Source organism: Rhamphochromis longiceps, linkage group LG7, assembly GCF_057381845.1.
Source record: "Rhamphochromis longiceps isolate RC_006_pf linkage group LG7, R_longiceps_female_GT1.1, whole genome shotgun sequence".
NCBI classification, from domain to species: Eukaryota; Metazoa; Chordata; class Actinopteri; order Cichliformes; family Cichlidae; genus Rhamphochromis; species Rhamphochromis longiceps.
In genome coordinates this window covers 15,557,822-15,566,490 of record NC_140563.1, presented here as the reverse complement: position 1 = coordinate 15,566,490, position 8,669 = coordinate 15,557,822, and positions in this window count along the sequence as shown.

The window sequence follows — 8,669 nt, the reverse complement described above, 5'->3', positions numbered from 1 at the left end:
AGTCCAAAGTTTAAATGATGAAAGTTCACTTGTAATTTTCAGCGTTCGCTTCACTCTTTTAAGGAGTGTTGTATGGAGTTCATATGCTACAGGTGGGATTTAGACGTGTCAGTACAGATATTGCAATAAAAACAAACTTTTTGAAAGCAGTTGACACATAGTCTTAGCAGACATCCAGAGTCTCAGTAAACACATCCATCAAAGCCTCTTCAAGCAAGAATAATAGATTTTTACACATTTAACAAATGCTATAACTAAGGTTTTTCATCCATCCATCCATTCTCCAATTCAGGATGGGGTATGGGGCTGGAGCCAATCTCAGCTGTCATGGGGCAAGAGACAGAGTACACCCTGGACAGGTGACCAGTCTGGTACAGGGCCAGCACAAACAGAGAGACACGCTGACATTCACACCTATAGTCAGTTTTTGGAATCAACAATGAGTGTAACCTAGAGAGTACCATATAAAGATCTAAATGATCATGTCACATTTTACCTCTGACCTCTCCTTCAAGGTCAGTCGACTGGTCTGAAGGTCAAAGTGATAATAATGCTATAGAGCAACTTCAATTAAATTTTCTTACTGCCATTGTTTGTATTGACAACAAGCATATAAGAAATGATATATATGGAGATTCTAAATATCACGTAACATTTGACCTCTGACCTCACTTTTATGTTTCACACCTGCCTTTCTTTAAAGTTGATCCCAAATTGTTAAATCTTTAAAGAAAACGTTATCAAGCGGAAGAGATTGAGCTGCTTAGTTTGAAACATACTGTATATTACATAATATAATATATTTTTTCGAAACTTTAGTTTTCATTTGTATTCTACTTGACTAAAATGCTTTAGTTGTCTGAAAATGTTTAGCTTTAGTTGAGTTTTTATCACCACACAGTCACCTCGCAGGCTGGAGCCTATCCCGACTGTTATATTGTGAGAGACAGAGTACACCCTGGACAGGTCGCTTGTCTGGTGCAGTGCCAACACATAGACAGACAACCATTCGCGCTGGCGTTCATACCTACAGTCAGTTTTTAGAATCCCCAATTAACCTAACTCCCATGCACTCCCTTTGAACTGTGGTAGGAAGCCAGAGAACTTGAACCCACGCAGACACGGGGAGAACATGCAAACTAAACACAGAAAGGCCCCAGCCTGGATTCTAACCCAGGAACATCTTGCTGTGAGTGCTAAACACCACACCACTGTGTCACCCTTCACTCAAACAAATATTTATGACCCGAATGCTGACTGTAAGTAATTTTATTACAAGTAATTTTGTTAAATAAGTACAATATAAAAGAAACATACATTTAATGGAATCTGGATAAAGGAAATTTACATGACTGACATACATTCAACCTACACTACGCAAAATTTGCCACTGTAATAACCTTGGTTATGTCTCTCCGAGCTCCTTGATCCCTTTCTAATGAGAGCATCAGGTGCTTTTAGTCCCTGTAGGGTCGACCTCGCCTTCTGCACACCTGTTTTGTGTTATGCAGTACAGGAACACTGTGTTTTAAGCAGTGCACATATGGTGTGATATCGTTTTAAAAACTAAAGATGTTCAGCGATGAAGACAATGACTGTTAAAACAGTTTCACATTACTTACGTAGAGTATTATTTAACCGGAGCTTGTGCTTTCTAGCATTTAGTCTGTTTTGCTTTATTTGAAAGGTTGATGCAACAGAGGGTGCACCTCTGTGTTGCACTCATTGTGCTGTAGTTTGCCATGCATTCATGTTCTAATAAAGAAGTCCTCAGTAAACGAGACAGCATTTGGGCGAGGTGCCAAGTGGCACTTCAGTTTACACCTTTAGAAATATTGCTTGATTAAAACAGGAGTGGTGTCTGGAAGCTCACGGCTTGCGTTAGTGTAGAAAGTCTAATGTTGAGATAATGGTGTGACTCTTAAACTGCCCAACCCTGTTCTCTAAATGACAAAAAAACCCATTATTTCCTAATCAGTAGGGATGATTTTCTTTCGTCATTTTAGCCTTTTTGGCCAGGGTGAAGGAAGTATCTGCCATCAAACAAGAAGACAGCCATGTAACTACGCCCCTAGCCCTGCTACACTGGCAGGGCTAGGGGCCAGGACTCTCCTCTTCGGGTTTTTGGGGGATGCTGCTAACTCCGGGTCCGATAACAGGCACCACACCCGCAGTAGATGTGCTCGGTGTGAGGTCTCGCAGCAAGCGACTTTTAACAAAATGCTATACGTCGCCAGGTGTTTCATCAGTTTCGAGGAGTTACCTCCTTTGCACAGTATCACCTTAAAGCACTTGTTGCAGGCTGCTGAGTTTGCATCTTTTGCTGTGAAGTACAGCCAGACTTTGACCGCTTTACCTTGGGCATTTTTAATCTGTAGCTCTGCTCTAAAAGAACGTACGTACCTACTTGGGCCCGCCTGCGCTTGCAAAGGTGAAATGATTGGCTAGAATCCAAAGTGTATGACGTTTTAGGAAAAAAAAGCACCGAAATGTGCGCTGCTTTTCGGTCTGGTTACTACCGTTTATGTCCATTACCCATCCCTACTAATCAGCAATGTCACAAATGTTTAAATCTAATCTAGAGTGGTTATAGTTGGTCTGCCTAAACTAACAATCCAACAGATAAATAGTCACCTGACCTACACAACTCAGCATTAACCCACATGATTAGAAAACACTACTGTCCTCCCAGTTGTCTGTGTTAACTGTAAAGGACATTTATTTTTTTATTTCCTGCAATTCATCTGGACTGTGCTCTTAAAAAAGTCGTTCTGACCTTCGTCCTCTTCCCCTCCATCTTAATATGGGATTAACTACGTGGTTGTGGGGGATCAGTTTACAAAGTTTATATCCACAACAGCACGCATGCCCAATTTAAAATCTTTCTGTGTAATGTGTGAAGAAAAAAAAGGATTACAGTTGCATTAACATTACTTTTTAAAAGTCCTTTGAATGCATTGTATAATGTTTCCTGCCGCTGGAACTTTATCCTATAAAAACATACTTTCCCATACAGTTACCTTGGCATTTCATTATGAAGACACATTTTTTTTAGTGTTTATTGGTGGATTTGGCTGTTATTCTGTTTTAAAAGTGTTGCTCACAGACATCAGACACTCGGTAGTTTATCAGTAGTCACTCACTGCTCACATGTAGGCATTGCTAAATTAATACAGTATTACAAATTTGCCATGTTTAATTGTTTTGAAATGGCTGCAGTCCGTAATGTTGAGAGGTTTTCCTAATATTTTGGCCACCCTATTTGTTTTCATGATGATCAAAATAATTACTTTAGCTGAGTGCCAAGTGCATATGGTATTTTCATGGCCTATACCAAATACTTAAAAACAATCAGTATTTAGACATAATTATTTTGTCAGCTAATATTTTATTTTGAAACCGAAAGGTGAAAAGCTCAAATTTATAAATTTTCTATTATTATTATTGTGTTTTCATGAATTTATACCTGTCAGACCCAGGGTTCGTGAGCAGTCTATGGACTTGTTAATGTTTGACGGTGTGTGTTTGGTGCTGCTGTCCCTTGTTTCCCTGTGTACTGGTGTGTGTGTGTGTGTGTGTGTGTGTGTGTTGGGGGTGTCCTGGTTTTCCTGGCACACCAGGCCTGGAGGGTTGTTCCTGTTGGAAGGCTGGCCACACCCAAGGAGGAGGATGACACACCTGCAGCTGATCTGGATCGTCGGGGGCACTACATAGCAGTGTGGCTGAGCGCTCGATGGTGGATTGTTGCGTGACTTCCCGTCAGTTTCTCAGCTACTGTGTGAAGTAAGTACTACCTGTGGCCCTCACACCGGTAGTCATGAAATGCTTTGAGAGACTAGTCCTTCAGCACATCAAGGATTACCTCCCCCCAGAATTCGACCCCCACCAGTTTGCATACCGTGCAAACAGATCCACAGAAGACGCCATCGCCACAGCTCTCCACGCTGTGCTGAGTCACCTAGAGCAGCGGCAAAGCTACGTCCGAATGCTCTTTGTGGACTACAGCTCAGCCTTTAATACAATCATCCCGGACATCCTCATCACCAAACTGGTCACTCTTGGCCTCCCTCCTCTCACATGTGCCTGGATAAAGGATTTCCTCACAAACCGGCCCCAGACTGTAAGACTCGGCCCTCATCTCTCCTCCACTCGCACACTGAGCACCGGCTCCCCACAGGGCTGTGTGCTGAGCCCCCTCTTGTATTCTCTCTACACCCACGACTGCAGTTCGACCCACAACAACACTCTCATCATCAAGTTTGCTGATGACACCACGGTAGTCGGACTCATCTCGAAGGGAGACGAGGCAGAGTACAGAGAGGAAGTCCTGAAGCTGGCAGCATGGTGTTCAGAAAACAACCTGGCACTGAACACTAAGAAAACCAAAGAGCTCATTGTTGACTTCAGGAGACACAACACCGACTTGGCCCCCCTCTACATCAACGGGGAGTGTGTGGAGAGGGTCCACACTTTCCGGTTCCTTGGTGTCCTCATCTCTGCTGACATCTCCTGGACAGGAAACATCTCAGCGGTCATCAAGAAGGCCCAACAGCGGCTGCACTTCCTGAGAGTCCTCAGGAAGTACAAGCTGAACTCCAACCTGCTGCTGACCTTCTACCGCTTGTCCATTGAGAGCCTGCTAACCTACTGCATCACGGTATGGTATGGCAGCTGCACCAAAGCAGATAGAGTGAGGCTTCAGAGTGTGGTCAAGACAGCACAAAAGATCATCGGCTGCCCTCTCCCCTCCCTGATGGACATTTATTCCTCCCGCTGCCTCAGCAGAGCAGCAAACATTATCAAGGACAGCTCCCACCCTGGCTTCAACATGTTCAGCCTGCTTCCCTCAGGGAAGCGCTACAGGTGCATCAACACAAAAACCCACAGACTCAAAAACAGTTTCTTCCCCAAAGCGATAACCACCCTGAACTCACACATGCACAGATAACACAGCCCCCCACTTCCCACTTCCTCTATGGACCACCACTGTGCAATACCAATTCTATGTGCAATAACTCAACTGTATATACATAACACTATTTATTACATGTTACTTACGTCTTGTATATTGTACATTTTATATATATATATATATATATATATATATATGTTTTTCCCTATGTTAATACTGTCCATATGTACATAGCGCTGCAGAACTGTACCCCCCCCCCAGCATGTTTACACTGAGTAGGAGATGCTCTGTATCTCATTGTACAACTGTATAGTGACAATAAAGGCATTCTATTCTATTCTATTCTATTCTATTCTACTCTGCTGCTGTGTAACGGTGTTCTGACAAAACGTCCTATCGTAAGTAGTTTATGCACATTTCTGCTGTCACAGAGTAATTCCAGCACAAATGTAACTAGGTATGACGGTTTGCCACGTAACTTTGCCCATCAGAGTGAGTATGCTTGTAGCTCACATTCATAAAGCCAGGACAGTTTGCCACTTCATTTTACCCGTTAAAGTATGCTTGTAGGTCACATTTACAAAGGTAGGATGGTTTGGCACTTAATTTTACCCGTCAGAGTATGTTTGTAGCTTATATTTACAAAGGTCGGTTCGCCACTGAATTTCGTGTTGTATGCGTAGAAACAAGGGGTAGGATGGTTTGTCAGGTAGAATGGATTCCCAGAACACCAGTACTCACGGGTGCCTTTGTGTGCGTTTCCCAGGAGGATTATCGGAAAGGAGGAAGCAGCGAACAGATTGTACACAGGGAACAGAGACACGGAGCACGGGCGCAGGGAGAAGACACGAAACGGGAGTCGGGAGCACAAGGGGATTTTTTGTTTGCCTTTTATTTTTTACTTAACTGTAAATAAAGACACCTTTGCATCGCACTAGTCCTGCATTTTGGGTTCTACTTTCCCATATCCCCACGGTCTGCAACCCCAGACTGTGACAATGTCCTTTGAGCTTTGTATGTAATTATGTCTTTTACAGTAATTTTAGAGATTTATGGTAACAGTGCAAACATAACATGTATGTGCTACATTAGCAGACAAATTGAAAGATGGCTAACAGTTATTTTATCTTTCAGATAAGATAACCGTCAGTATGGCAAACATACTGGACTACTAGATGCCATTTAGAGGATGAAGCAGGTGCAATAGTGCCACCTCTCTGTATAATTTATTTTTTATGGCTTGTTTGTTTTGAGCTTGAATTTTGCTTTCTTTGCTCCAGATGGCAGCCGCAGCACAATCAGCCCAACAGCACCAACCAGTATCAAAGCTGACTCACAGAAACCCTGACAATAAGAAATGACATCAGCTTAGTGCAGGAGCTTTTACCAACGCACCAGAGAGGGGCACTCCAACAAAGAATACACTCTGTAAACAACTGCAACCTCTCCAGCAAACTAAAGTCTGGATTAAACTGATTTAATTATTATAATATATGAATTCCATCCATTCGCTTCCGCTTCTCCTTTTCAGGGTCGCGGGGGGCGCTGGAGCCTATCCCAGCTGTCATAGGGCGAGAGGCAGGGTACACCCTGGACAGGTTGCCAGTCCGTCGCAGGGCCAACACACAGGGACAGACAACCATTCACACTCACACCTAGATTATCCAATTAATCTATCCCCACAAGCTGCATGTCTTTGGACGGTGGGAGGAAGCCAGAGTACCCAGAGAGAACCCACGCAAACACGGGGAGAACATGCAAACTCCACACAGAAAGACCCCGGCCTGATGGTGGAATTGAACTCAGGACCTTCTTGCTGTGCGTCAGCAGTGCTAACCACCGTGCCACCGTGCTGCCTAATATATGAACTCGTATGGCTAAAAGCTTAACTAAAGCATCAATTTCACTTAGTCCTCCATATTTTCTATTGTGTGTGTGTGTGTGTGTGTGTTTTTATCTGTATAGTTCATTCACCCATGAATGAATAATTGAAAGACTGTCTTAAAGTCACAACTTTTAAACTATTGATTTGTGATTCTGGTTACAAATTTCTTTGTCTTGCTGCACACAACATTTCATATTTAATGACTCGAGTTCATGTAGAAGAAATGAAGTCATTGTGAGTTAGAAAGAACATTCCTGTCATGAGGTAGAAGCTGAAATCAGTTTTGGCAAATTCACTTTTACATGTCTTTTATTTTACCAGTTAAAAAGTCTCTCTGAGATTAAGTCTTTTTCCAACTGAGATCTGGCTAAGACAGCAACGGATATTGAGACAAATATAAGATAACAGTTCTATCAGGATACAGAGCTTCTGACATTTGTCAGAACACAAGTCAGTCACTTCATCTCTGTGAGCAATGAATAAAACTCACAACCATTTCACTTTTATCACAACATTACTGACTTTCTCCCTGTTGGAGTAAAAAGTGTTCAGACACTAAAAATTAAAATGTGAAGGATTTATTGAAACTTTACAGAACTGTTGAAATTAAGAAAAGCAAAAATGTGTATATGAATGTATACGCATCAGAAAACTGACAAAGAAAATATACATACAATCTGAGGACATAGTCCAGTAAAATCCAACGACAAACATTCAGTGGCCACTTTATTAGGTACACCTGTTCAACTGCTCAGTTATGCACATATGTCAGCAACTCAAAAGGTTAGGTTGGGGTTTAGGCACACGGATACGGTATTCAATTCAATTTTATTTATATAGTGCCAAATCACAACAAAAGTCGCCTCAAGGCGCTTCATATAATACGGTAAAGACAGAGCGTCAGAAGAAAGAAAGGTGACTCAACGTGGCATCGTTTTGATGCCAGACAGACTGGTTTGAGTATTTTACAAACTGTTGACCTTTGGGGGAAGTATCCAGCACAATTATCTCTGCCTCTTAATGTCAGAGGTCAGATGATAATGGCCAACCTACTTTAAGCTGATGATAGGAAGGCAAAAGTAATTCAGTCAAGCGCTCGTTACAAACAAGGTATGCAGAAGAGCTTCAATGGCTTCCACAGTCAACAGATCTCAGCAGAGCTGACAAATCTGCAGCAACCGTGTGATGTCTGGGGAATGTTTCCAGCATCTTGTTGAATCTAAGGCAACTCTGAAGGCAATAGGGGATTCAACCTTGTACTAGCATGACATGCCATGACACGCACCTGTGACATAAGACTGGTAGTACTGAACTCTGTTTGTTGCAACTAACCCTCATCTGAGAACGTATCTATATTTGCTATATTTCAGCTGAAGGACAGTTTCACTGGTGCCTCTGACAGAGCATTAAAGTGTATTGTTCTTACATATATGAAAAATGTTTGAGGTATTTTTATTGAAAACAGCGTGTTTTTAAAAACAATGAGAACGGCTAACGTAGGTGGGGGACTGCTGTGCTGAGAACTGCATAAAGAGTGGTGAGAATGACTTTTCTGCTGTGAGGATTGCATCAAAGTGATTGAGAAAAACGGTACTTTAGATCCCAGAGAAGATACAATAACACAGAGTCAGAAAGATACTTACAAAACAGGAAATAAACTTGACACAAAGCCTGTTTACTAAAACCTGCTAAATTTTATTATTACAATAAAAAGAAGAAAGAAACTGATTTTTTTTTAAATGCAACTGTAATGTTAGGTCTTAAAAATAATTAGGTATTAAAAACAATGAGATGAAGTTGGACAATAAACTAAAAATATAATGCAAAGTATGACTTGAGATTTTTTTTAAACAGTCACTTTTAATCTTTTTT